This window comes from Bos mutus, chromosome 8 (assembly GCF_027580195.1).
Source record: "Bos mutus isolate GX-2022 chromosome 8, NWIPB_WYAK_1.1, whole genome shotgun sequence".
Taxonomy (NCBI): domain Eukaryota; kingdom Metazoa; phylum Chordata; class Mammalia; order Artiodactyla; family Bovidae; genus Bos; species Bos mutus.
In genome coordinates, this window is record NC_091624.1 from 47,487,136 (window position 1) to 47,509,543 (window position 22,408).

A 22,408-nucleotide genomic window follows, 5' to 3' on the forward strand; every position below is an offset into this window, starting at 1 on the left:
ACATAAGTCACATTTTTACACATCAGATAAACCTGAGATGGGACCTTCAGCCCCCTTCTCTGTGAGTCATTTTAATACTGCAGAAAGCTGTGACCCTGTGTTTCCAGCAGGACCAGTCATGCAGCTCTGCTGTGCAGATGAGTCATAAGAAACCTGGCTAACCGTACTTTGACATCCTCAAGCTACCTCCCTGGGAGCTGGCCATTTTATTTCCACTCTCTTCCCACCCCACACCCCCACCATATTTCTTCCCAGAAGCCATCTTTATCTGAATTAATGTGACAAGAATAACCAGCCTGTCACCCCATGGAAAGGATAAGAAGACTTTCAAAAATCACTGTAACTACAAAGTGCTTCCATTATATGATTCCTACTTTAAAAAGTAAAATAGTTTTTTTTTTTCCTCCACCAGAAAGTGGTCCAGATTCTCAGCAGTCTCCAGTCTCAGTTTGGTACCATAACTGCCATAAATAAATTTCTTACGCACTAAAACCAGTTTTGCCCTTTTCCCAGGAGGCTTTTGTAAAGCTCAACATAAATTCAGCTATCTCATATGATGCAATTGTGATTTAGAAAAAGCCAAGACCATCATCAATACACAGTTCCATCCTCCCACACCAACAGCCCAATCTAACTGCCGCCAAGTCCCCAAACCCTGAAACTCCCACCCACAAGCTGCCAAACCCTCTGGTTGCCCTATCACTGGCAGATGCTACGATGCTCTGTCAGTAAAAGGTTTGTGAGAAACTGAAAAGTGTACAAAATCAAACAGAATGCAAAGACATTTTTACTGAATTCAGGATTCTGGAATACTTAATGCTTAAGAATTAAGACATATCTAGGGATCAATACCCTGTGATTCTCTATTTGATCAACTCCAAAATGGCTACTCCCTGCTAACCCTAAAAGGAATAGGAGATGGCAGTTTGCATAAACTTTGAACATCCCCCGTAAGAAGCATCGCGTACATACAACTCTATAAATATAAATATTTCAATCCTGAGGAGCTTGTGTGTGCCAAGGTCACCATTTCCATGTTGAAGTAATATGATGAACACTCAGAAGTGAGCAAAGTTATTCCACTAAGGGGGACCCCATAATCCACTGTCATTTACATGCACTGCACTGAGCTGTGTCCAGGGCCACTGACTTAGTGACACAACGAGCTGAAATGTCATAACCACAGTTAGGTTACTCCTAGAGAGCTCACTAAGGTCCTTCACCAAATCGTGTAATTTTTATTTGAATCTGGGAAGCAATCCTGAGATGCTCAGTCCCTCATCTCACATAAGGGAAGACTGAGGCCCAGGACATGTGTGTCAAACAACTCAGAGAGCAAAATACTACAATCTAGGCACCGTGATTCCTAGCCCTGGGCTCTTTGCATTCCTTTTTTCTGTTACCCAGCCTAATAAAAACCCATTGTTCTCACACTTTCCCCATCCAAGTCTCACCTCTATGCTACGACCCACGTGCTCCAAGTCTCCAAAACTGCTTCTGTGACTGCTTGAGCTGAACCTCTTCTTCCAATTTTTAACTCAACCCCTCTTAATAGCACTGTCCTTTCCCTATGGCCATGCCCCTAAACCTTGGTCTACTTGTCTTTTCCAATGACTACCTCCTGTTCCAGATTTCACTCCACCAAGTCCCAGGACTCTCTTTTCTAATTCCTAAGCCCAGGCATCCTTCAGTCAATTCTTACTCTGAGACCTCGTATCCTGAAAGAGCATATTCGTTTTCTATTGTATCGATATTCTGTTGTGATATAACAGATGACTGCGAAGTCAACGATTTAAAACAACACAGATCTATTATGGTAGAGTAGTATTGGTCAGACATTCTGACATAGGTCTCACTGAATTGAATTCAAGATGCATTCTCTGTGGCGGATTCATTTCGATATTTGGCAAAACTAATACAATATTGTAAAGTTTAAAAATAAAATAAAATTTTAAAAAATTAAAAAAAAAAGATGCATTCTCTTCTTAAAGTTTTGGAGAGAATTTGTTTACTGGCTTTTTCCATCTTCTAGAAGTCTCCCACATTCACCAACTCATGGATTCCTCCTCCATCTTCAAAATCAGCAATGTAGTACCTCTCTGATCCTGCTTCCATCATCGTATTTCTTTCCCTGACTCCCCTCTTCTTCCCCTGTCCTCCACTTTTAAGGACAACTGTGATTGCACTGGGCCAATCAGAATAGCGCAGGATAACCCTTCTTTTTCAAGGTCAGCTGATTAGTAACCTGAATTCCATCTACAACTTTAATTCCCCTTTGCCACATAACCTAACATATTCATGGGTTCTGGGGTAAAGGACATGAACATCTTTGAGGGATCATTAATCTCTCCTCTTCCCCTCAGCACCTTCTTCTCATCCCTTGACATCCCTCAGCTGATATAGAGAAAAATGGAGTCTAAATTGACTGAGTCCCCAAATGATTACTGGAGCATGTAGGGTAAGATGTGCCCAGTGGTCATTTGGGGATCCTTTCCTCAGAGACCTGGGAGGGACACTGACCCCCTGGCTACAGCATTGTATTCTACAACACTCCGTCCTCAGAGCTACAGAGGACTGAGCCTAGATGGAGAAGATAAGGACCTGGCATGGAATCCAAGAAGCCAGGGAGACCAGCACACACAGTGCTATTACTAAGCATGGCCTTGGTGCTGATCAAACACAACATAAACACACAAGGCACTGAATGTGTGGGTTGAGCCTTCAACTGAAAATTCCTTGGAAATAGACTTTGTGGTCAAAATTATGAAAATCATTGCATTGTCAGGTAATCTACATTTACATTTTACGTTAGGAAATCTGTATTTTTCTTTAGGGGGAAAAAAAACAACTCAGACAATTATGGAAGACATTATATAAGGAAATTAGTCCTACAGAGTCCTATTAACCACCTCATAAAGACTTATTTTTTTAATTTTGAAATAATTAAATATTCATAGGATGTTACAAAGATAGAACAGAGAAGTATAGTGTGCCCATCACCCAGTTTCCCCTAGGGGTTGTATCTTACATAATTACAGTTTAATATCAAAACCAGGAAACTGACATTTGTGCAATGTGTGTTTACAGTTCTCTGTCATGAGATTTACATTTTAAAAACATAACTAGACAAATGGATATGCCTGTGTCCACCGCTCAGTCAGAATCCTACAAAATGTCAGCAGCACTTCATGGGACTTAAGGACTCGCCTACCAACAGGCCTGGGTTGGATGACTTCTAAGAATCTACATAACCTCTAAGATAAAGTATGCAGTGAAGCACAGAAAGCTTGACAAGGGCCTACATCAGCAAGGTGAAACAACAGGGAACTCTCAGTCCGCTAGGCATACCTGCTGAAATGAGAAAACTCTCTTGAAACATTTTCAAATGATTTATACTCAGCGTAAAGGGAACTGTCCAACAACTTCAAAGATTCCAGTCATCTCTGAGAAGAAAAACAGGAAAGCTGACTGAAATACCACCCCAAAGTCTTACTTTTCTCCACCCCAGGCATGAACTCAAGAAAAATCCTCTGAATCAGTCCCACAAAGTATTACAGAATGTTAGACTTATAACGGCCCATAGAAACTTCCTAGTTTGCTCCAATCTTTTAATTTACAGATGAAAAAAACTGAGACCTAGGATAGGGAGAGGATTGCTAAGTCACACAGCTAATTAGTAGTTGTGTCAAGATTAGAACCTGAGTCCTTTACCTCCCAAACTGGCACATTTTCTAGTATTCACATTATCTACCTTCAAACACATGCTCCTGAAATTTCAACATGATTTTAATAAAGGGAATAACATGATCAGAAGAGTAATGCTACATGGAATGACTATCAGTGGGGCAGAATTTGATAGGAGGAGACCAGGAAAGAGGCTGTTGGACTATAACAAAGACATATATCTTGGTGGCTTCAACTAAACTGAAGGCAATAAAAGTAGGAAGAAGCACAAGAATTCAAGATATATGTTGGAAGTACATATACAAGCTGAACTTGTCATCTGGGTCACCAATAACAAATTTCTGATCATGAAAAATACCAAAGTGAGTAACCTATTTGCCAGGGAATGCAGGGGTGGGGGGTTATACTTGTACACTTGGCCTCATTGTCACTGCTTTTATTAGGACCCAGTAGCAGCTACTTAGTTCAGATGGTCCCACTTGTCTTGACAAGCAGCACCTACCTGGCTCACACATTTACAGATCCAGCTTCCCCCATGCACTCAGACAGCTTCCTAACTAGAAAACTGATACACAGACTACACTACAGGATTAGGTTTAATCAGACACTGGATTTGGGGCACTGGCATCCTTGTCTGAGGCAGATGAGCTCTGCCTCATTGCCTGTAAGTACTTCTATTTACAGGTTGAAGTCAGCCCAGATTGAGTGGCACATGAAGAGCTTCCTACCCTCTGTGCCCAGAAAGGCAAAGCAACAGCAATCTTGATGCTGGTATAAACTTCAAATAAAACCTGAATCATCCAAACATTCAGCACACAGCTGGTTCAGGAATCTACCCATGCTACCCAAGATCCTCTGGTTTCCTTCAGGAGCTGCAGACCCAACCAGTTCACTGGGGGAGCCTGACCCCTTGACCCTTTCCTGAGACTGGTTTTCTACACCTCTCACACGTTTCCCACACTCCTCCAGGGCTTGTAACTCAGACACATAGACACCAAGCACAATTATTGACCCAAAGATCTGCTGTTGCTCTCTGTATGTTTCTCTTGGATTGGACACCGGATCACACGCAAGTTGGTTTTGTCACATTCCTCCATGCTTAGCTTTGGTCTTCCCATTAAAAAAGTCTGCCTTGTTTTTTACTTTATGGTGGTAGAAGGAAAAGAGAATGGGCAGCTCTCAAGCAGTGCTCATTGAGATGCAAATCCATGCAACCACTCTGAAGAGAAATTTGGCAAACATCTGAAAGAGTTAATGATGCGCATATCCTGTAATCCTTTGCCTAGGTATACACCCAAGAGACATGGATAACAGGACCACCAAAAAAATCATGGAAGGTTATTCAGATCCACTTTATTTTACAGCAAAACTGTAAATAACTCAAATGCCTAACACAAAAAAATAGATAAATTGTGGGATAGTTATAAATAGACCAGGAATTTAAAGGAAACTTACTAATATATACAATATGAGTGAATCTCAAAAATATTATGTTCAGCAAAACAATCTAGACCCAAAAGCTAATATTGGTTATTCCACTTATAAGAAGTTTAAGAGCAAAACCAAATCTAGCTCAAAATAGTAATTATCTGTGATGGGACATACAGATGGGGCTATGGACTGAAAAAGCACATGGGAGAGCTCTCTGAGGTGTTAGAAATATTCTTTATTTTGCTCACTGCTGTAATGGCATATAGCTAACTATTCATTTGGGTTTCATAGCGGTAAAATATACATATAATGAAATGCCTAAAAGTGTACAACTGATGAGTCTTGATAAATGTATATCCATGTAACTACCACACCAGTCAAGATATTGAGCATTTCTATCACTCCAGAAAGTTACCATATACCCTCCCAGGCAACTACTGTTCTTATTTCTATCACCATAAATTTTCCCCCTCTATAACTTTATATAAAGGGAATAATTCAGTATGTTATTTTGTGTCTGGCTCCTTTCACTCAACATGATCTTTGTGGGGATTGGCTCTTATTGCTGGATGTATCAGTAGTCCATTCTTTTTATTTGCTGAGCAGTATTCTTTTATCTGAATTATACCCTAATTTATCCTGGATGGATATTTGGGTTCTTTCCAGCTTGGGACTAGCATAAAGTTGTTGTGAACATTCTTTTGCACGCTCTTTTGTGGGCATACGTTTTCATTTCTTCTGGATAAATACCTAGAAGTGGAATTTCTGAGCCACAGCACAGATACATGATTAATTTTTCAAGAAACTGTCAATTTTTTCCCAAAATGATCGTGATTTTGTACTCTATCAGCAGTTTGCCCACATTCTCACCAACAGTTGTAGTTGTCTTATCTTTTTAAAGTTAGCCATTATAATGAATATAAAACAGTATCTCACTGTAATTTTAATTAGCATTTTCTCAGATCAATGGTAATAAGCAATTTAATGTGCTTATTAGCTATTTGTACACATTCCTTTGTGAACTACCTGCTCAAGTCTTTTGCCCATTTTATATTAGATCACTTGTCTATTGATTTTCAGGAGATAGTTTATTATAAACATTTTCTCCTAGTCTGTGTCTTCCCTCTTCATTTTTTATTGTGGTAACTTTTAATGAGCAAAAGTTTTGAGTTCCAATAGATCTATTTTTTCCTTCCTGTTTAATGCTATTAATGCTCTCTCCAGGAAATCTTTATCTAACCCAAGCATGTATTTTCTTCTAGAAACTTTATAATTTTTGATTTTACATTTGTGTTGATGATCTACTTAAGTATTTTGATTTTTGGTGTTATAAAGAATTCTTAATTGCATTTTCCAATTGCTTACAACTGATCTATAAAAATATAATTGACTTTTTTCTGTGGTCTTTCTAAATTCGTTTTTAAGTATCAGTAGTGGTTTTGCAGATCCCTTAAGATTTTCTATGTACAGAATTACACCCTTTACAGACTTTGTATCTTATACTTCTCTTTCTTGCCTCATTGCAATGGCCAGCAGCTCCAATGAAGTATTATCAATAAAAACAATCAGTAAGGAAAGACATCCATACTTTGTTATCAATCATGGGGGAAGGCTTTCAATATTTCAGTGTTAAATGTGATGCTGCTACAGGAGTTTTATAGATGCTCTTTATCGAGTTAAAGAAATTTCAATTCCTGATTTGTTGAATTAAAAATTACTGAATCTTGTGAAATATCCTTTCTGTATTTATTGAAAGGATTATATGGGTTGTCTTCCTTGTTATGTTAAAAGGTGATATAATTTTGGGGTTAAGCAATTTTGTTTCCTGGGACTAAACCCCACTTGACCATGACGCATTAACCTTTTCATACAGTCCTGGATTCAACCTGATGATATTCCTTTAAGGATTTTTATTTCTGTCTTAGTTGCAGCTGCTATAAAAGAATACCATATACTGGTGACTTTAAGCAACAAACATTTATTTCTCGCAGTTCTGAAACCTGTGAAGTCCAAGATCAAGACACCAGCAGATTCAGTGTGTGCCCTCTTCCAGGTTGCAGACTGCTGACCTCTCCATCATATTAAGGGTTAGGACTTCAACATATGGATTTTGGAGGGACACAAACACTGTCTATTGCAGTGTCTATGATCTCAGGAATACTGATCAGCAATTTTCTTCTTTTGAAGTATTTTTCTCAGGTTTTGGTATCTGGGTAATGCTCGCCTCATAAAATGAGTTAAGAAACGTTCCCTCCTTCTCTATTCTCTGATTTGTTTAACATTCATATTACTGCTTACTGTTTGATAGTATTCACCAGAGAGACCATCTGGACTTATAGCTTTCTTCACAGGAAGGTTTTTTTTATCACAAATTCAAAATTTTAAATATAGGGCTATTCAGATTTTCTATTCCATCCTGTATTAGCTTTAGTAAGTTGTGTTTTAAAGGAATTTGAAAACATCTCATTTCTTGAATTTATTGGCATAAAGTGTCCATAATATTTATTAATCTTTTAATGTCAGTATGATCTATTCCTCTTTCATTCATAATTATGGTAATTTCTGTTTTCTCTCCTTATCAGTGATGGTAAGAGTTCCTCAATTTTATTTTACTTTCAAAGGACAATCTTTTGGCTTTGTTAATTGTCTTCATTAACTGTCTCTTTTTTATTTTTCTATTTCTGATTTCTGTTCTTTATTGACTTCTTTGGGGTTTAATTGGTCTTCTTTTTCTAATTTCTTCTGGAGGTTTGGAAACAGAGCAGGCTGTGAACAAGATTTATGTATGAAGGACACCAAATTCAAGCCTGGGTATCACTTTCTCTTGAAGTCTTGGAGATGACCTTCAAGTGGTAGACAGATACACACAATACGTGGGCTCTAATAATGACATAAGTTCTTCATCTTTGGACACAAGTTGAGTGTTTCTGCATACTGCAGTACATCATTTGTAATCAGGACCAATCAAAGTCCTGAAGGCCCAGGTTCACTGCTTTGAACATGTCTGGACAGTCTACTGGTACATCGTCATGACCCTAAGATTAACATGAGTATGGACTTTCAGGCAAGCATAAAGTCCTAAAAGTTTAAGCCTCTTTTTCATGTTTTTAAAGGTTTTCCTAGGAACCCAGGGATATGAGAGTTGTGTCAACAACACTGTCTACATAAATTTGAGTTCTTATAGGTACCAGAATTATGAAGGTTATCTATTCTGGACTGAGGCCCCAGATATCCATAGCTATAATTTTGCAGGTTTTGGCACCCTGATAAACAAGTAATGTCAACCAATTTGAACTAATTAAAAATTATTAAAAGGTTATCAGAGTTGGTGGGAGAAAAGTTATATGAGAGGGTTGAAGTTGAAAGAAAATAATGAGAGAAGATTACAATTTCAAATATAACTGATGATGTATGCAAAAGGTTCAAAAACTGGAAACTAAGAGAATTAGATCTGCTGCTCTCTGGGTTGGAAGTCTGTAGAAGCCAGTGAATTCCAAGGAGGCGTCAAACCTAAAAAATAAGTTAAAATAATGAACTTGGGCCTTCTAGATATCTTCTACTTTGCTCAGATTATTTGCTCCTAGCCCTTTCTAACAGTATGTGTCTTCTATGATCTATTTATTTCCTTACGAAACTTAAATCTGTGGAAACTTTTCCATTGTGAAGTCATGAAATTCCAAAGACCCTGGCAAAATAACCAATCCCATGAGATGGACCTGCCTTCAACCTGGAGATCTTCTCCCAGATTTGTGGGGCATCCGTTCAGCTCCTTTACCACCATAGCTATATTCAGGATAACTGAATAAATCTGGAACTTGTGGGAGCTCCAGTGTGGCAGTGGAGGTGAAGATGGGGCCTGCTTGCCAAGAACAATCCACTCTCATAAAACAATTTAAAGCAAGGCAATATATTTGCACATTTTTCTGTAATTGAGTATCATTAAGATATTAAAGATGCAACGCATCTTTCAAAACCTATTTACTGAATGCCTACTACACACCAGACATTGTGCAAGAGACAAGAGGGATACAAAACTGAGCAAAGAGAGAAAAGAAAGCTACAAGACAATTGTGAGTGGCAAGAGTAGGAATGGAGAAGTTAGCGTGCTGGTGTGCTCCTTTATTACCAAAGACTTTGTATATTCTTGGGTCCTTGAATCAGAAAAAGTAGCTATGCTGGATCCCTCTCTCTTATGGGGGAGAGAGTTTATGTATGTGTGGTGGGTTTTGGAGAAAATGAGGAAGCATAAGGAGAATACCTCAATTTCTGCCCAATGGAAGTGGGAGGATGGAATCACTGATGTTCCAGAAGCTAAGAAAGGAAAAATGTAAATTATTTTCTTTATGCATGTGGTTTGCACAACATCCTCCAACATAAGACTCCCACTTGGGTCCTAAAGTTGGAAAAATATAGGGAGTATGGAGATGAACAGAGCAACAGGCTTGACACGGTATCCCAGGTGTCAGCACTACTAGACCAACTCCTAGAGGGAGATATTTGTAAGATATTCTCCAGGTTCATTACTCATGTGCACTATAAATGTGGAATTCATGTCATTAACCTAAATTACAGAGACACATTCCTCACATAAGTCCCTATATGCAGGCTGGGTAGCAAAGAAGAGTTCTTAAAGTCAGGGTAATGTGAAGAGCTCTTAGGAATTTCCTACCCTAAAAGGTATTTCCCGTGTTGACTGAAATTCTTCATTGATTCCACTGCTTAGAACCTATCTTTAATCATCTCTCTGTAACCACAAAAGCAGTTACAATAAAGATTCTGAAATCAGATTGCCTTGTTCACCCTGTGCTTCACCACTAACTGCTCATGTGACTTTGGAGAATGCTTTTTCAATTTATCTTATTTATTTGGCTATGCCAGGTCTTAGTTATGGCATGTGGGATCTAATTCCCTGATTGGGGATTGAACCCAGGCCCCTACATTAGGAGCACAGAGTCTTTACTACTGGAGCATCAGGGAAGTCCCAGAGGTACGGTTTTTAATAATCAAGAATCACATTTACTGAGTATGCAGTCACTTAGCAACTAAAGAGCTAAGCACTTTACATGTATTTGCATGCATGCATGCATAGTCACCATGTCATGTAGCCCCGGGGACTGTAGCCCGCCAGGCTCCTCTGTCCATAGGACTTTCCAAGCAAGAATACTGGAGTAGGTTGCCATTTCCTTCTCCTTCAACCCACATCTCCTGCATCGCCGGCAGATTCTTTACCACTGAGCCACCTGGGAAGCCCCACGAGGTAGAGATAGGTATCATTATTATAGTTATCAGATGAAGACACTCAGGCAAATGTGTAACTTCCAGGTCCAAAACTAGTAAACTGATGAGCTGAAATTCAAACCCAAGCCATTTTAACTACTATTGTACAGTGGCCTCACTTAAACACTCTAAGACACTATACCTACCTTAGACAGTTGTAAAGATTAGATTAAGATAACGCGTGCAGATTTGATGGAGTGCAAAAAAGTGTTCAACTCTATTACTATTTCAGATAAATCAATCCTTTAAATAAAAATGGAGCAATGTCTAGTAAATCCCCACACAAAGCCCCATAACAGAGGCACAAAAGACCCATCAGGACTCCATTCCTTCTTGCCTCTCCAGTCTCATCTCCTACCACTTCCCCCATCCACACTTCAGCCTAACCGAGTTATTTCTCATTCTTCAGAGGTGCAAGACATTTCGTTCTCTCCATGACCTACAACATGCTGTTCAACTCAAATCTGTCTGGAACCCCCATCCCCTGCTAGGTGAGATGCTCCCTGTCTGGGCTCCCACAGAATCCTGCACACACTGGTTACTCTTCTGATACTATACTCAAAGTCCTCTGTTTATCTGCCTCCTCCACTACGCTGTAAGCTTGAGGACAGTCTGCTGCACTATTCTCCCATCCTAGCTCCCAGAACAACATATGCACAGCAGACATTCAGTGAATGTATACAGAATGAACACATTAATTCCAACTAGTGCTCTCATGGAATTATAACAATTTACTGGTAGGATGAGTAAAGACTGACTGGGAGGGTCTGCAACTTCTCTGAAGAGGCAGCATCTGACTTGGCTCTTTATGGGAAGGTAATACCCAAAATTCTCCAAGCCAGGCTTCAGCAATATGTGAACTTGAACTTCCAGATATTCAAGCTGGTTTTAGAAAAGGCAGAGGAACCAGAGATCAAATTGCCAACATCCGCTGAGTTCCAGAAAAACATCTATTTCTGCTTTATTGACTATGCCAAAGCCTTTGACTGTGTGGATCACAATAAACTGGAAAATGCTGAAAGAAATGGGAATACCAGACCACCTGACCTGCCTCTTGAGAAACCTGTATGCAGGTCAGGAAGCAACAGTTTGAACTGGACATGAAACAACAGACTGGTTCCAAATAGGAAAAGGAGTACGTCAAGGCTGTATATTGTCACACTGCTCTTTTAACTTATATGCAGAGTACATCATGAGAAACGCTGGGATGGAAGAAACGCAACCTAGAATCAAGATTGCCGGGAAAAGTATCAATAACCTCAGATATGCAGATGACACCACCCTTATGGCAGAAAGTGAAGAGGAACTCAAAAGCCTCTTGATGAAAGTGAAAGTGGAGAGTGAAAAAGTTGGCTTAAAGCTCAACATTCAGAAAATGAAGATCATGGCATCTGGTCCCATCACTTCATGGGAAATAGATGGGGAAACAGTGTCACACTTTATTTTGGGGGGCTCCAAAATCACTGCAGATGGTGATTGCAGCCATGAAATTAAAAGACGCTTACTCCTTGGAAGGAAAGTTATGACCAACCTAGATAGAATATTCAAAAGCAGAGACATTACTTTGCCAGCAAAGGTCCATCTAGTCAAGGCTATGGTTTTTCCAGTGGTCATGTATGGATGTGAGAGTTGGACTGTGAAGAAAGCTGAGCACCGAAGAATTGATGCTTTTGAACTGTGGTGTTGGAGAAGACTCTTGAGAGTCCCTTGGACTGCAAGGAGATCCAACCAGTCCCATTCTAAAGAAAATCAGTCCTGGGTGTTCATTGGAAGGACTGATGCTAAAGCTGAAACTCCAATACTTTGGCCACCTCATGAGAAGAGTTGACTCATTGGAAAAGACTCTGATGCTGGGAGGGGTTGGGGGCAGGAGGAAAAGGGGACGACAGAGGATGAGATGGCTGGATGGCATCACTGACTCGACAGACATGAGTTTGAGTGAACTCCAGGAGTTGGTGATGGACAGGGAGGCCTGGCATGCTGCGACTCATGGGGTCGCAAAGAGTCAGACACGACTGAGCTACTGAACTGAACTGAACTGAACTGAATGCTTGGATCAGTGAACACACACAGGTGGACCTCCCAAGAAGAAAAGGTTTGAGGAAAGGCTCTAGAAGAAAACTCTGGAGTATAATAAGTAAACTTCTATGACTAGAACATAGGAAACAGGGAGGATAAGGTCACTGTGACAAGAAAACTGGGAACTGCAAAGAATCAAGATCATCTAATCTATTTTCAAACAACTTTCCATTAAAAAAAAAGTTACTGCTGCCCAAGTAATGTTATCCACTCCCAATTCTTCGATTTGCATTTCATTCACTCATGAAAGTGAAAGTGAAAGTGAAGTCGTGTCCGACTCTTTGCGACCCCATGGACTGTAGCCTACCAGACTCCTCCGTCCATGGGATTCTCCAGACAAGAATACTGGAGTGGGTTGCCATTTCCTTCTCCAGGGGATCTTCCCGACCCAGGGATCGAACTCGGGTCTCCCGCACTGTGGGCAGACACTTTACCCTCTGAGCCACCAAGGGAGGACCATAACCAACCCATAATGACCACATCAATAATACAGCAATGCATACAAAGAGGGATTGTAGCAAAAGGATAGAAATGGGGAAAGTAAAATAGTATGAAAGGTAGGATGAAACTGCTCTAAAATTAAAATACCAAGCAGATAGGAGTCTCACCTGTATCAGAGCAGGGCCCATGTCATCAGCAGTTTGACTGTTCTTACATTTATTTAACTTAGTCCTTTTTTAACTACATAAATTTCTGAAACGAACTCACACTAATTTATGATGCAGAGACAGCAATCACTGAAGGCAATCGCTATCATTTTAGAAAGGAAACCTTTTGACTTACGTACTTTGCACTCTACCCAGTAAGCCACTGGCATTACTAAAGAGTCAGTGAATGATACAGTGTTAAAATACAGGCTACATCATGCAAGAACAAAATTTACAACCACTGTACTGATTGTGTCCCCTGCTTTATACGCCAACTCGATACTGAATGCACACCTGTTAGGGGAAAGACACTCTTCTTTGCATTGACAGGGATACCTGGATGAATTTGGTATGATCCAGACCCTTAAAGAATACACAGAAAAGGTGAGCCAAATGTGTACACGATAATCCAATTCAGGCTGTGATAAGTGTAGCATGAAAAATGTAGCATGAAAGCAAAAAAGAAGTACTCATTAATCTTAACAGGAAAAATGGAGGAAGATTTCATGGCAGGGTTAACTGGGACCCCTAGGAAAAGTTTTCATTGTATTTATTTTAGTTTTACAATTTTTTTAATTACAAAGGTGATATATGTTCATTATGAAAAAATACAGATAAGCAAAAAACTACAAATCACTACATTTTGGTATATGCCATTTAAATTTTATTTATTTATAAAAATAATAACATTTTACATTCTTTTCAGTAAGTAGCTTTTCAGGCAACAATATATTACAACCATCTTTCCACATTATTTACTATACTTCTACAACTGACTTTTATATTTTAAGAGGAGCATACCACAAAAAGAGTACATAGGAAAAGCCTTCTCCCTTCTACCCTCCATTACCTTACACTTTTAAACAGAAGCAACCACTTTTACCAGTTTCTTGCGATCGTTCCACGAGTAGTCTATGACTATATGAGCATGTGTGTGTATATTTCTCTTTTTAAATAAATGGTAGTAGTGCACACAGTTTTGTACCTTGCTTCTATCCCCCAGGCAGTACACATATCATTGCCTTGTTCCTCTTAGTGGCTGCAGAGTGTTCCATTGTACTTATATACAATACCTTATTCATCCAGTACACTTTGATGGACATTCAGAATATTTCCAACCTCTTGCTAGTACAGTAATGCTACATATATCCTTAAAATGCAAATATGCACACATTTGTGACTGTATCTGCAGAAGTGGAGTTTTAAGGTCAAAGGATATGTACATTTTTAGTTTCATAGACATTACCACAGTATTCTCCATTCAGATGGTCCTAATTTCTAGCCCTGCCAACTACAAATGAGAACACCTACTTATTTCCCTACCTCTGGCTGCCCAGCAAGATACTATTTTCCATTCTCCTCCCCCACCACACACACACACACATACACACCCACACACACACACACACACATACCCCTTACAGACAGGTGAGGTCATTTGTCTGGTCAACAGAATAAGGGATATGAACAGACATGTGTCATATTCAGGCCAAAGAAACTGAGAAGACGATGCATATTTTCTACCCTTTCTTTGTTTTTCTACCAGCTGGAAACAGATTTCAAGGCTGGAGGGAAAGGGAGAGCCATATGATGCAAGGAACCTGAGTTTCTGAATCACCTGAGAGAGAACAACTGTCTAGCAATCAGAAACATCCACATTGACTACTGCATGAGAGAGAAATAAATTTCTATTGTATTAAGCTACTAAAATGTTAGTGTTTGTTATAGTAACTTGCTTTAGGCTAAGCAGTACACCAAGATACTCTTTTTTATATAAAACACTAGATCCACATTTCAGAGGGATACATTTGGGAAATGTTGTGTAAGTATTTCAATGTTAAGTATGACAATGGTTATTCTTCATTTCCTGGATTACTTAGAGCTATTTTTTGTTTCTCTCTTTAAAATCAAGAATGGGTACTGATTATCAAATACCTTTACAATGTCTGTGGAAATTACCTTATGGTTTTCTCCTTTGATTTACCAACGTGATATATTACGTTACTATTTACTCACATTGCAATAGCTTCACATTTCTAAAATAAATCAGGTTTGCGTGGTTACAGTATTTTTATAAGATATTGAATGCAAAACAAACAGAACAAAATATGATACTGGGAAATTCTTCAAACATGACTTAAATTTTAATTGAAGAAGTAAAAAGTAGAAGAGACCTTTCTGAAGAACAAATCTGTTATCTGGAAAAGCAAGTGAAAGTTTAACACACTGTCCAGGGAAAGAATAAAAAGAAATGGAATTCTGAAAAAAAAAAAAAAAGAACCAGAGGGCCGTTCTAGAAAGCCTAATTGTAAATAAAAGAAGTTCGAGAGGCAGACCAAAGACCATACTGGAGAAAGCAATAATGAAAACACAATACAAGAAAACTACCCTCAGGAGAAGACTAGAGCTGTTAGATCAGAAGCACTCACTGAGTTCCAGCAGGATAAATGTAAAAAGGCATACATTTAGACATATCCTGATGGAATTTCTGAAGTTTAAGAATAAGAAAGAAAAATATGAGTTTTCAGAAAGAAACAAGAGATTACTTATAAATGAATGAATATGAGGCTGGCAATGGGCACGGATAAGAATGTAAGCTCTGAAGCAAGACTACCTGGGCTCATACCTTGGTGTGACTTGGTCAAGTACTTAACTTCTTTATGCTTCTGTAAAACAGGGATGATGATAGTTCTTAGCTTCTAAAAGGCTGGCTGGAAACAGTATTTTCGATAACACATGGGAAGTCTGGCACATCATTTGAGTCACCAAACTTCTACCTGTTAACATTGAAAGCTGTATCAGAGTCTGAACTCTGCACACTATTGAGAGGACAAAAGCCTGCCCTCTCCCGAGAGCTTAATGTGTAGCACTAATGACCTGAAAAGCTGGCTGGATTAGCCCACCAGAATGCCTCCAGTGGTAGCTGAGCTCCATGCAAGTGAGACATGAACTGATAGGCGGAAGCAATCTCACTGATTATTCTTTAATGTGAACAAGACACTGACAACAGTTTTTTGGCCCAGAGTAAAGATTAACAGAGAAGAAAAGGCCATAGGCTCCATCAAAAGTAAATGGACTCACAATGGAATCTCTTGCAGTCAGTGGAGACTCTCCTACAATCTAACTGTTATTCAGGGATCTCCACAAAGTGAAACAGTTTGGGACTTGTGGCTGCCTGATTTGGGTGTCATAAAAAGTTATTTCATTCATTTAGCAAATTCTTTGAGCACATTTATGTATCAGGAACAACAGTGGGGATCTAATTGTGAACAAGACACACCAAGTCCCTTTCCTTAAAGAATCAACATACATGGACCTTGATTTATACGACCCAAATGACCCATGTGATTTAAGAAATCTATCCCATTACCAAAGAATATCTCTTATATTCATTCACACCACATACACACACACACCTTTTAGTCCAATTGAACATGAAACAAAAAAGCTGGATTCTTGTTAATCATGAATAGTCAGATGTTACTTTAATTTAGTTCCTTTTTCATAGTTCTGCAAATGTAACCCTAGTGTAATGATTTGGTGGAATTCTTGGGTTAATTAGTTCAATTCTAGTAACTAAGCATTTAGCACCAAACATATATATTTTAAATGTGCCTCTATACATACTAGCTAAAAATTCCCTAGCCCATTTGCCCGCGTTCAGACAAGATTATTTATTCAATCCAAAAGGAACATATAGAATTAAACAACATACATTGAATGCAGTGGGTTGAACTGGTGGTCCCTGAAAAAGGTACACATCTTAAGTCCCACTCTTGTCATTTAGTCCCTATTGGCTCTTTAGTAAGTAGGTTAGCCTCTCTGAGCTTCCATGACCTCATTTGTAAAAATGGGATAATCAAACCTGTGCTACTATCCCCCAGAAATCTGATGATACATGTTCTGATCATACATACAGAATCAATGAGATCATACATGTGAAAATATTAAGAATACTATAAAATCCTTTACAAATATGAATTATTATTCTTAAACTTTATCTGGAATTTCAAATGAGGTTTGAAGTTTGGGTTCTTTATTCAAGCCCACTTACTGCAACCCTTTACACAAATCAGTACTGCCTAATTTTAGCAATGCCAACCTTGTATCAATTTTTAATATTAAATTTTATTTATAGAATTAAGCTATTACTAAAGTACAGAGAACTTCTTTAGTGCTAGGATTTAATGAAGAAGGTCTAATTACCACTAGCCTTATCAGCCATTTCTCTTCCCTCCAAATATCTTCTACTACTGTCATACTAATTTAGAAAAGAGACCATCTAATTGTTTTATTGCCCCATATACATGAACAAATCAGTTCTAACTGATTTGCCTTCAAAGATATCTGTGAACTCACTTAACAAAATCATAATTCTTTCTCTAGCTGACCTTAATTATTCCATACTGAATTCTTCTGGCTAAGAATGAACCATTAATAACTTCTTCCTCCTATTTTCTGGTTTTCCCCAATAGGTGGATCCTGATCTACTGCCAGATCTAGTTCTTCTTTCCTGAAATCAAGTATATTTATGAAGTATAATCATAAACTAAGAGTATTAATTCTATCCATTGTACACTAAAGTTTCATAACCCTATAATCTCACTTTATCCATGTACGAGTTTACATTTTCTAGAGAATTCTTCCATTTTTATTTCACAAGAAATATCATCAAACATATTCTGAACTATTGAGAAGCTAGTTCTACTGCAAGCTTCAAATTTCTTTCCTTCGGAGCACAAAGTTTGACATTAAAAATAAAGAAATGGCAGTCTGATGATGCAGTCTTTATTTTCTTGTTCCATAATCATTCTTTTCTATATCACAGTTGAATGATATTCAGAGTTTCCTCAGGTCTAACACAGAATACCATAAACATTTCATTCTTTGAAATTTTGCCTCTTCAGAGTTAACGTAAAAGAATTCCTCCCAAATAGAAGTTCAAAACAATAAAAATCTGAATGGACTCTTGAAATTTGTAGATGCAATAATAATCCATTGCAAGTATTATCATCGGTAACACATCCTTAAGATGAGATGTCCTTCAAGAATACATTAGGTGTCCCTACCAAGCCACTGAATTATGGGCAGTAAGTTATTTTAATATATTTAAATTCACTACCTTTCTATAAGCAAAAATCAAATCACTTCTGAGATATAAATTAAAACACCTGGCTCTCCCAATGACCACTAAATATTTCAAATCAAAAGTTACCCTTAGGAAATCCACAATCATTATTTTGTATAAATACAGATGAATACTACTCTATACCATCACAGGCTTTATTCACCTACACATGGGTCTATAGAGGTTCCTACTGTATCATCTCAGATCAATAAGAAATTTAGTAACAGTGGTCTCCTAATTCTCTAAATGACCTACATAAAAGTACATAAAAACTGTGAATCTCTTCCAACAACAGGAGCCTCTACATTTTTCAGACAATTGATCCCATGTGAGACTGCCAACATACTATTTATGTATCAATACACCTGATCAGGAAAACCTGAAGTAATTAATGATCTTCGTTAAGAATGTCAACTCTGGATCCCTTGAGGGTACTTCTTAAGAAACTGAAGACATCCTAAGAAGCCATCCATTCCCCAATCACACATCTTAGGAAACAAGTGTAGAACCTGGCTCCTCGCCACTAGAGGGGGGTGTTTCTTCCATTGGTTTCTCTTTCCCTTAATTTGGCTTACCAGAATTTCTGGTTGAACTAGAAATAAGCCTGAAGATCAACATCCTGACCTTTATTTCCCCTTTATACTGCGTGGCCCTTTCTTTTTATTTCAGGCTGTAATCTACCACTAAAATATCAACTTCAACCCCTGAATACTTGTATAATTATGTCTCACATCATATTTCATTGCCTTTTTATGAACATTCTAACAAGCTACAGAGTTGATTCTAGAGACTTCGACATTAGTTTATCTGAAAAAAAAAAAAAACAGAAAATCCAACCAAGACTGCTTATTCTTTTTCAGGAAAAAATTCTTCTTTCATTTGCCATGTTCACATTATTTCATTTGAATCCCAATAAAAACTACTGGGAAAAAAACTGAACAACTAATAACAAATTCTAAAGAAGATACTCAGTCTCTTTAAGTGACTTGCCCAAGATTTCAGGTAGCAAATAGTGAAGCCATAATAAGACTCACAAGCCCCGACCCCTAGACATGTCAGGTGTTACTTGTACTATGCCATGAGTAAAAGGCACTAGATGAGAAAATGGACTGAGGACTGACCTAGTCTTACTATTTGCCATACTAGTCTAGAGCAAACAGCTATGTGACTACTTCAGTCAGTCCAGTTCAGTTGCTCAGTCATGTCCAACTCTTTGCGACCCCATGAACCGCGCAGCACACCAGGCCTCCCTGTCCATCACCAACTCCCAAAGTTCACTCAAACTCATGTCCATTGAGTCAGTAATGCCATCCAGCCATCTCATCCTCTGTCGTCCCCTTCTTCTCCTGCCCCCAATCCCTCCCAGCATCAGGGTCTTTTCCAATGAGTCAACTCTTCACATGAGGTGGCCAAAGTAGTGGAGTTTCAGCTCCAACATCAGTCCTTCCAATGAACATCCAGGACTGATCTCCTTTAGGATGGGCTGGTTGGATCTCCTTGAAGTCCAAGGGACTCTCAAGAGTCTTCTCCAACACCACAGTTCAAAAGCATCAATTCTTTGGCACTCAGCTTTCTTTATAGTCCAACTCTCACATACATGACTACTGGAAAAACCAAAGCTTTGACTAGATGGACCTTTATTGGCAAAGTAATGTCTCTGCTTTTTAATATGCTGTCTGAGTTGGTCATAACTTTTCTTCCAAGGAGCAAGCTTCTTTTAATTTCATGGCTGTAGTCACCACCTGCAGTGATTTTTGGAGCCCCCAAAATAAAATCTCTCACTGTTTCCACTGTTTCCGAATCTATTTGCCATGAAGTGATGGGACCCGATGCCAGATCTTAAATGTGACTACTTAACTCACTACTACTTCTGACAAAGATTATATACATCTTAGACTAGCCCCTACCTGCCATGAAGTCACAAAGTGAGACAGGAATGGATGAGAGAGATAAAAGAAGAGAGGCTCAGGGAAGAAGGAAGAGAGGAAAATAAATTTATCGAACAATCTTGAGGTCAGGCATAAGATGCAAAGAACTCAAGAACAGGGACTAAAACATATCAAGAAATCAGAATCAGGAAAAAGAACAAATGAATGACAAAAAAGCAGTCACATCACCAGACAGTCAAAGGATCCAAAAGGCTCCAGAAGAGATGACAGGTGCTGGTGGATTCCCTGCTGCCTTCTGTGAAGAACCCTGGTCTAATGCAGAGCCTCTAAGAGAAGACTGAGGCAAGAGCTGGCTGGTTAAAAGCTGCACCCACTTTCTGAAGCCATTAAATCTATCAAAATCAAATCAAAACCAGCTGCTGTGAATCTGCCTGGGACAAAGTGAGTACACCACTCAGAATGCTTTTGGCTGCAAGTGACAAAATGCCAGATCACGCTAGCTTACACAATAAGGAACTGTATCATCTCACAGAACTGGAAGTTCGGAAGTAAGGCAGACCAAGTACAATACAATCAGCAGTTCAGTAAGGTCATCAAGAACTCAGGTTTCCTCTCTCTGCTCTGCCATCTTCTAGATCAGCTTCCTGCTTAGTTTTTTTCACTACCCTAAGATGTCTTGTGCAGTTCTAGCCATCATATTCAGACATAACAGAGTAAGAGGAAAAAAAGGCACCATCTCTTTATCTCTTTTTAGGGTCAAGAAACCATTTTCCAGATGCACCCTGACCCTTCAGACTTTCCGTCACATCTCACTGAACAAAATAGGTTACAGACCAACTCTAATTCTTCATTAGCAGATGAAATGGGATTAACCATGACTGCTTAGACTAATCATCTAAAACAGAATGAAAGCTGGGTAGTCAATCACCACGACCATACGATGGGCAAGTTCTGATGATGAGTATTACCGTGACACCATTTTCACTCCATAACAAATCTATTAACTTATTGTGTTGCTTCCAAGATCTTAACGAGGCATGTGCTTTGCCCAAAATTCGAATAATTACTCTTTGCTCACATTCCATACCTGCCATCATAAACTTTTTTAATCAGTTTTAAAACATTTTATTATAATTTTCTTGGTCTATCTATTAAAAAAAAAACACTTCACTCCCAAGCAATATTTGCAATCGAGGTGTCCTCCCAGAGAGGCAGCAGCCTGACAGCATGGCTCAAGTATTTGTGAACAGCAAGATCCAGCCTGGGAAGGTGGTCATGTTCATCAAGCCCACCTACCCCTACTGCAGAAGGACGCAGGAGATCCTCAGCCAACTGCCCTTCAAACAAGGGCCTTTGGAATTTGCCGATATCACAGCCAATGGTAACATCAACGAAATTCAAGATTACTTGCAACAGCTCAAAGGAGCCAGAACGGTACCTTGGGTCTTCATTGGTAAAGAGTGCATAGGTGGATGCACTGATTAGTAAATATGCATGAGAGAGGGGAACTGTTGACACGGCTAAAGCAAACTGGAGCTCTGCAATAATTACAGAGCAGACCTAGGCTGATAACCCTTTTGAGGGATGGATGGCATAGCAGATAACAGCAGTTCCTAGAGGATGGACCTGGGGCGACTTTACCCAGCTACAGTGGACCTGGGGCGACTTTACCCAGCTACAGCAATGGTTTACTTAAAATTCTGAAATATGTTAACCTCAATAAAGGGGGAGGGGCATTTTGGGAGGCAAAAAACAGCTTATTTTGACTCAGTATTAAAAAATGGACCAACTTGCCCAAAATAACAGGTCTGAGCAGTCTGATGCGTGTCTAGGCTTTCATGTGGATTGGCCTTTGGGTTCCAAAGGGACATGACAAGGTATGCTTAGGATTCACTCACTGATCCAAATCTCTGTGGCACATGTTCTTAGCAAGTGTTCTCCTTCTGCTGGGACACTGCTACCTCTAACTCCAGTGTTTCTCAACCAAGTATATCTCAGGTCCCCGAGGATGAAGCTAGAGTTTGTTTTCTGCTACTGCCTGAAAATTATTTTGTTGAGTTTGACTTCCTAGAATTTGTATTATGAAATCAATAGGTATTTTGAATGTGCTTTTTCAAAAGGTGTCTCCCAGGCCACCATCCCTACCCCACCTCACCGCCTCCTACTTTGACAGTCACTGCTGTGAACCACTGTCCTGAACCTTGACAACTCACAGATCTCATAGGAAATGTTCAACAGTTCTGTGAGGGGGCTGAGCACCCAATCTGAGAGAT

The 22,408-nt window shown here is 39.1% G+C and overlaps 1 long non-coding RNA gene and 1 pseudogene across 2 annotated transcripts in view; one reads left to right on the forward strand and one right to left on the reverse strand.

Annotated features, from left to right (window-relative positions):
* The window catches only part of LOC138988884 (uncharacterized), a 486,353-nt gene that overhangs the window by 453,665 nt on the left and 10,280 nt on the right, over positions 1-22,408 (reverse strand). The window contains exon 2 of one of the 2 annotated variants that reach the window (XR_011465110.1): positions 15,745-15,895. The exons of the other annotated variant lie outside the window; for it this stretch is intronic. This is a non-coding gene — a long non-coding RNA (uncharacterized lncRNA). The remainder of the gene's footprint in view (positions 1-15,744; positions 15,896-22,408) is intronic. 2 annotated transcript variants of the gene reach the window in all.
* On the forward strand, positions 20,994-22,086 carry LOC138988883 (glutaredoxin-1 pseudogene; annotated as a pseudogene).